Here is a 6,680-nt window from a genome sequence, read left to right as displayed (position 1 = left end):
TTTCTTTATTTTGCCTGGGATTTATTTAAATTTATAAACCAGTCTGATGTGACCCTTGGAATTAGAGGTTACATATATTTATAGTTGGTACACTATTTTGGAAAAAAAAAGAAGTATCACTTAAAAGAAAAATAGTTTGGTTGACATTTTTTTTCAGAAGTTGTAATGAATGAACAGCTATGTTATATATACGTAGTACATACTGTGTAGGCTACCTTCACTTCAGAATGAAGAGAAAGAAAAAGCATTTTTTCAAACGGCAAAACTCTGCATGTATATCAAAAGGGAAAGTTTATTGTGTTTCCAATTTCCCTAGGGAATAAATGCAAAAGGTGTAAGAGCAAAAATCTTATATATGCCAAGGAAGAGCAAGATTCCATAGCATTTCTGACAAATTCCACTGTGCTTTCTGAGATCATAGATTACTAGGACTTTTATTAAATATAAATGAAATAGATTATGAATAGTTAGCCATGAAGTAAACCTCCTTGAGTTTGTAAAATACCTACCAAATTTCAAATATGATTTTTCATTATGCTTCTTTTCAGAGATACTACCAGGAAGGATGTTGTCGATACTATTTCAGATCTGTCACACATAATCTTCTAATCTGCCAGTTTTTTTTGAGACTAAAAGATGAGCTCATGTACAAGCTGACAAGAGATGGTGATGAGTCTAGGTTTTCTTGAAGGTTGTTAAAAGTTTAAGTCCTCCCCATTGTGCAGATGCTCTGAATTGGCTTGGCACTTTTTCTAATGATAGTTGCTGTCAGGTGAGAGGGTAAATTATTCAGTTCAACTGAAAATGTTGTCGTTAACAGCAAAAGAGTGCTAGAAATAGAAGAGGTCCCAGATACTGAAGAGAGCGATTGTGTAAACTTGTCAAATTCCTCAGGGAATCCTAGATGGTTCATTTCCCCCCAGGTAGGTTTTAAAATCACCCCCTCTGCTCATGATTACACTTACTCTATATGGAAAGTGAAGTGTAGAATTTAGTCAGATTAGTGGAAATAGAAAAAAAAAAAAAAAATCCAGGCAGATTATTCTGGAGTTTTTTGGCCTTGACATTCCCAAGTCTGACAACTCTTTATAAAGTATGACTACAAATTACTATTATTAGTAGTAATAGTAGTAACATTATCATTTGTGTAGTATTATATTCCTTAAACTAAAGGAGCTCTGGTAGCGTAGTGGTTACGAATCGGGCTGCGAACCGGAAGGTCAGCAGTTCGAAACTACCAGCTGCTCCGCGGGAGAAAGATGAGGCGATCTGCTCCCGTAAAGATTTACAGCCTCGGAAACCCTATTCAGGGTCGCTATGGGTCGAAACCGACTCGACGGCACTTAACAACAACAACAACATATAGGTATAAGATTACAATTATTTCTGTGAAATTGGTAAACCAAATGTTGTTAATTGCCAATGAGTCAATTCCAACCCATAGCGACCCTGTATAGGGTTTCTGAGGAGCAGCTAGTGATCTTGAACCGGCAGCCTTGTAGTTCAAAGTGACTTTGTACTCCAGTGCATTAACCCATAGCACCACACCATGACTCCCATAGGTCACCATTATTTCTTACAATATGGAAAAATATTTTTTTTCTGGGCAAGACAAGGCATAGAGAGTAAGGCTGAGGCCTAGCTCTCAATCCATATGCCAAGGTGATGTTAACACAAAGGAAGTTTCCCACTTTTTAGTACCTGATCGTGGTGTATGAGAAGAATAAGCCTAGAGTCACATCAGACTCAGATATGAATTAAAATCTGTAGGGTTGTTCCAGAGAACTCTTACACAGTAGTGTCAGCCCATCCATAGACCTCCTCCCATAACAGATCATCCAGAAACCTTAGTCATGTTTATTATTAATTCTGATCACAAACTTGTATATGATATAGTTGTAAATTGATTAAAAGTTATATTTCTTACATGAATATTAACAACAAAATTGTTTTGTGCAATCTATATTGAACTGCAGAATTCTTAACCACAACATTATTAGTAACTGAACAGAAACATTGTTTTAAAAATTATCCTTCTGTACTTTTACTTATTAGTTCATTCTCAAAAATGTTACTGATAGTGACTCATGAAAAACACTTACCACAATATTGTAGCTAAAACACCAGAAACTGACAAATTCAGTCACTATAGAAATACTGGCAGCAAGACACAGAGCAATGCTTGTTTACAGTGCATGCAGGCAAATCCATGTGATTAGAAGCAGCATTCTAATTGGGTAATAATGACAGCTCTGGTTGGAGTATATCAGAAGGTTCCAAAGGCAAATTAACATAGTTGTAGCTTTGATACTTGTAAATTGAACTTATTAAAAATATTTTTTGGTTATATAACTAACCACAGGGAAATTCTTGAAAAATAAATGCCTTCTAAAACACTGAACAAAAGATCTATGGACAGTCATTTTAATGTCAAGTCTTCTGATGGTGTTACCCAAAGTATTCCATACCTCACATCCCTCTAGTGATGCCACTTCTATTATGGTTGTTGGTTTGTTTTATTAGTTAGTTTCATTTTATATTTTGGCTTCTCAGTGTTTGTTTCTAAAATTTCTCAATTAGTTGCTGATATTTTACAATTGAGGAATTTGAAATATGGTGTTGAAAGACAATATTGAAAGTACCAAGGGCTGTCAAAAGAACAAACAGATCTGTGTCGGAAGAAGTACAGCCAGAGTGCTCCTTGGAGGCCAGTAGGGCCAAATTTTGTCTCTCATACTTTGGATATATTGTCAGTTTGGACCAGTCACTGGAGAAGGATATCATGTTTTGTAAGGTAGAGGGCCAGAAAAAAAGAGGAAGACCCCCAGCGAGATGGATTGGCAAAGTGGCAACATCAATGGACTCAAGCATGGCAACAATTGTGAGGTTGGCCCAGTGTTTTGTTCTGTTGTGCATAATGTCACTATGAGTCGGTACCGCTTGATGGCACCTAGCAACAACAATATTTTACAGTTAACGACTTCACAAAATTTAAATGCTTAGCTTCTATGGAAAGGAAAATAAGAATATATGACAATATAAGGCCTATATTTAAATATAGTGACAGTAAACACCAACAAAATAGCTGCTGTCCTTGGACATGTGAAGTCACCATTATCCCCAACTTGCTGACGTCACATATTTAAGTCATCTGTATTTTTCTATGTACATATGAGTTTGAAATCTTTAAAATGAAAATGAAAATATTCAAGTAGTAGCAGGTTTATACAGGTGAGTAGAACACAGCAATAAGCGATCCTAGATGGGTAATACTAAACTCTGAGGATGGTATGATAGAAGACAAGAATGAGAGCTTTTAGCCTTAATTCTTACCAAGTAACTTTCAGTGCCCTGGGAGACTGGCTGACAGAGACAAGGCAGGTCTCTATTATGAGGAGAGAATGGGAAGATTTACCCTACAACAATACAATCGAGCTTTCCGGCATCTATTAAGTTACACAACTTGGGGCTATTGAGGATCAACAGAGAATAATAAACAATGAAAGAAAACAGTGTGAAGAACTGGGTCTTGTTCCCACTGCTGGAAGAGCAGCCATACAACTTGAAATCAGAGTACTGGTGTTCATAGGGGTTTTATACCATCTACTGTCTAAGGTCAAGACTGGTCTTTAAACCTGGTAGTACGACCTAACTTAAAGGTAGGAACTTTAGGAACCCACTATTGCTGTGAGAATGAGAAGGAATGCAGACTCAGGACTGAGCCAGACCAACCAGTTATACTAATTACTATTCTGAGGTTGAGTTCTAGAGTATGGGCTTAACAACCAACACTGAGGACCTCACATGGATGACAAAATTGTTAACTCTGAGGAACTTATAGAAAAGAATATCCAGTACAGAAGAGTGGCTCACAGACATATTTTTCAGAGTATATTCAAAAAATTCTATTAAAATAATAAGTTAAAAAAGAATGCTGTTCCACTAAGATATCGGTAAGACACTTAAAACTTGAGACAGCATTGATATTTAGGCTAGCAACCTGAGTTGGATTGTATTTTTCTCTTTTTAGGTTACAGAATAAGCCACTGTAGCAACTGTAAATCTGAACTGAAAGTATATGACAAGTGTCTGGTACCCTCATCACCTGTAATGATGGAATTCACAAGGCCAGTGTCAGACGTAGAGAAGTAGGCATGAAACTATGCAATCAAGGTTATCCTTTGTCTACAATGACATGTAACTGGTGTTACAAACCAAAGAGGACAACCTAATACAGATGTCACAGGGAGCAGCAGAGACCAGGACCACATAGTACTGACTCTCTGTGCGATATTAGTACCTAGTGGTTGCGAATTGGGATGCTAATCTCAAGGTCAGCAGTTTGAAACTACCAGCTGTTCCATGGGAGAAACATGAGGCTTTCTGCTCCCGTAAAGATTTACAGTCTCGGAAACCCTGTACAGGGTCGCTATGAGTCAGAACCGACTCCATGGCACGTCACCACTACCACTCTTGTTACAAAAATTACTTTACTGAGCCATACACAAAGTGCTCAAAAGTAATGTGTTTTTTTCAAACAAAAATTGATGATGATGATGATGGTAATGACTAAACTAGTGGCAGCAACCAGATAGACCACATTTGGAAGCCTTCCAACAGTGTCATTGTTTGATCTCTCTCAGTAAACTGTAAATTCATTGAGGATTGGGGCCATTTTCAAACATATGTCCTGTATCTAGTTTAATGTCAAACAGGTAGGTGATACTCAAATACTATTAATATCCAATAAGTGACTATCAAAAATAACCCTAGTATAACTACTTTCTCTAACTTAGGTATGAATGGTATACATACACCCGCAAGACATAAAGCCAGCACTATTCAGAAATGGAAGTATTACTTTTGTAGCTATGATATACTTTGTAATTATTGTGAAGTGAAAGTATAAGCCGGTTGCTATTATATAATTCCAGAACAAATTTGTAAATTATTGAACTCTTATGTTTAGAAATCAAAAGTGTGATTAGTTATCCATGGGTAGGCTATATATAAACTCATACATATATGAACTGGAAACCTAGTAACATATTTTGACTTACCTTTTATATTGTTAAGTGCCATCAAGTTGGTTCAGACTCATAGCCACCCTGTATAAGGTTTCCTAATAGTGGCTGGGGTTGTGAATAGCTAACCTTATGGTAAGCAGTCCAGTGCTTATCATACAGTGTCACAGCAGGATTCCTTTTATGTATATAGAATAACTACCTCTTATGTATATAAAAGAATGTACCTATTCGGTTATGAATAGGTACATTCTCCTCATAATAACCATGTTGGCTTCTATTATCTAAATCTGCCTACAAATCCCCATGCATTTCCATTGGAATCCGAATAACATCCAAATTACCATAGCCCACAAAACATAAGGGTTTGAATTATTCTTGGCCTTCATCACACTCTACTTTTCCTCTTCCTCTTTATTCTACTACATCTTTTGCTTTCCTGACTTCACACAAATCACACAATCCTATCTGAGATTCTGTCTGAGTTTGAAACGGTGTCTCCCAGATCTTTGCAGTGTTCATGTCTCATCACAGAGGTCATCATAACCACCCAACGTAAAAGTTCCCACCCCTTTCTATCCCATTGCTCAATATTATTTTTCTCTGAGGTACCTTTCACTAACTAATATTAACTTATTTACATGCTTTCATATTTCCTTGACTTCTCTTTTCCTCCCTTGAATATAATATATATATTCTGAATATAATAGGTAGATTGATAGTCACTCATTTATTCAGCAAGTATATTTAATATCATCTCTGGTAATGTAGTGGTTACGAATCGGGCTGCTAACCTCAAGGTTGGCAGTTCGACACTACCAGCCGTTCCACAGGAGAAAGATGAGGCTTTCTGCTCCCGTAAAGATTTACAGCCTCGGAAACCCTGTGCAGGGTCGCTATGAGTGGGAATTGACTCCACAGTACTTAACAACAACAACACCTGTTTGAAACATAAACCATATTTATCAATTTCACTCTTGCATCCCCCAAATTTGGGATAATAGCTACTCTAATAGTAGCTATAAGAATGAATAACTGAGCTTAATAATGTGCTACTTAGATAATCTGCCTTATTTTAGGAATTCAAGCTGGCCTTGCCGTCTAGTGTTTTATCCTACAATGCCATATCAGCATATATATAGGGTCAGAACCGACTCAATGATGTGTGTGTGTATGGAGTCCTGGTGTGGTGCTGTGGGTTAATACACTGGACTGCAAAGAAATCTGAACTGCAAGGTCAGCAGTTCAAATTCACTAGGGGCTCCTCAGAAATCCTATACAGGGTCACTATGGGTCATAACCAACTCAACAGCACTTCACAACATATACATATATATATATTTATATACAGTGATATGGTGTTGTAGGATAAAACACTAGACGGGAAGGTCAGTCTGAACCACAAGATTAGTAGTTCCTTTTCTGAAACCCTATTCAGCGTTGCTATGAATCGGAACCAACCTTATTGAACTTAAAAACAACTCATAGCGCCCCTGTATAGGGCTTCCGAGCAGGAGCTGGTGAGTTTGAATTGCTCACCTATGGTTAGCAGTCCAGTGCTTATCTTTACAGTGCCGCACCAGGACTTCATACACAAACACACACTGTATATATACACTTAACAACAACAACACCACACACACACACACACACACA

The sequence above is a fragment of the Chrysochloris asiatica genome, unplaced genomic scaffold (genome assembly GCF_000296735.1).
Source record: "Chrysochloris asiatica unplaced genomic scaffold, ChrAsi1.0 scaffold00253, whole genome shotgun sequence".
In the NCBI taxonomy this organism is placed as follows: Eukaryota; Metazoa; Chordata; class Mammalia; order Afrosoricida; family Chrysochloridae; genus Chrysochloris; species Chrysochloris asiatica.
The sequence above is the reverse complement of the archived record's forward strand: the minus strand, read 5'-3'. Positions refer to the sequence as shown.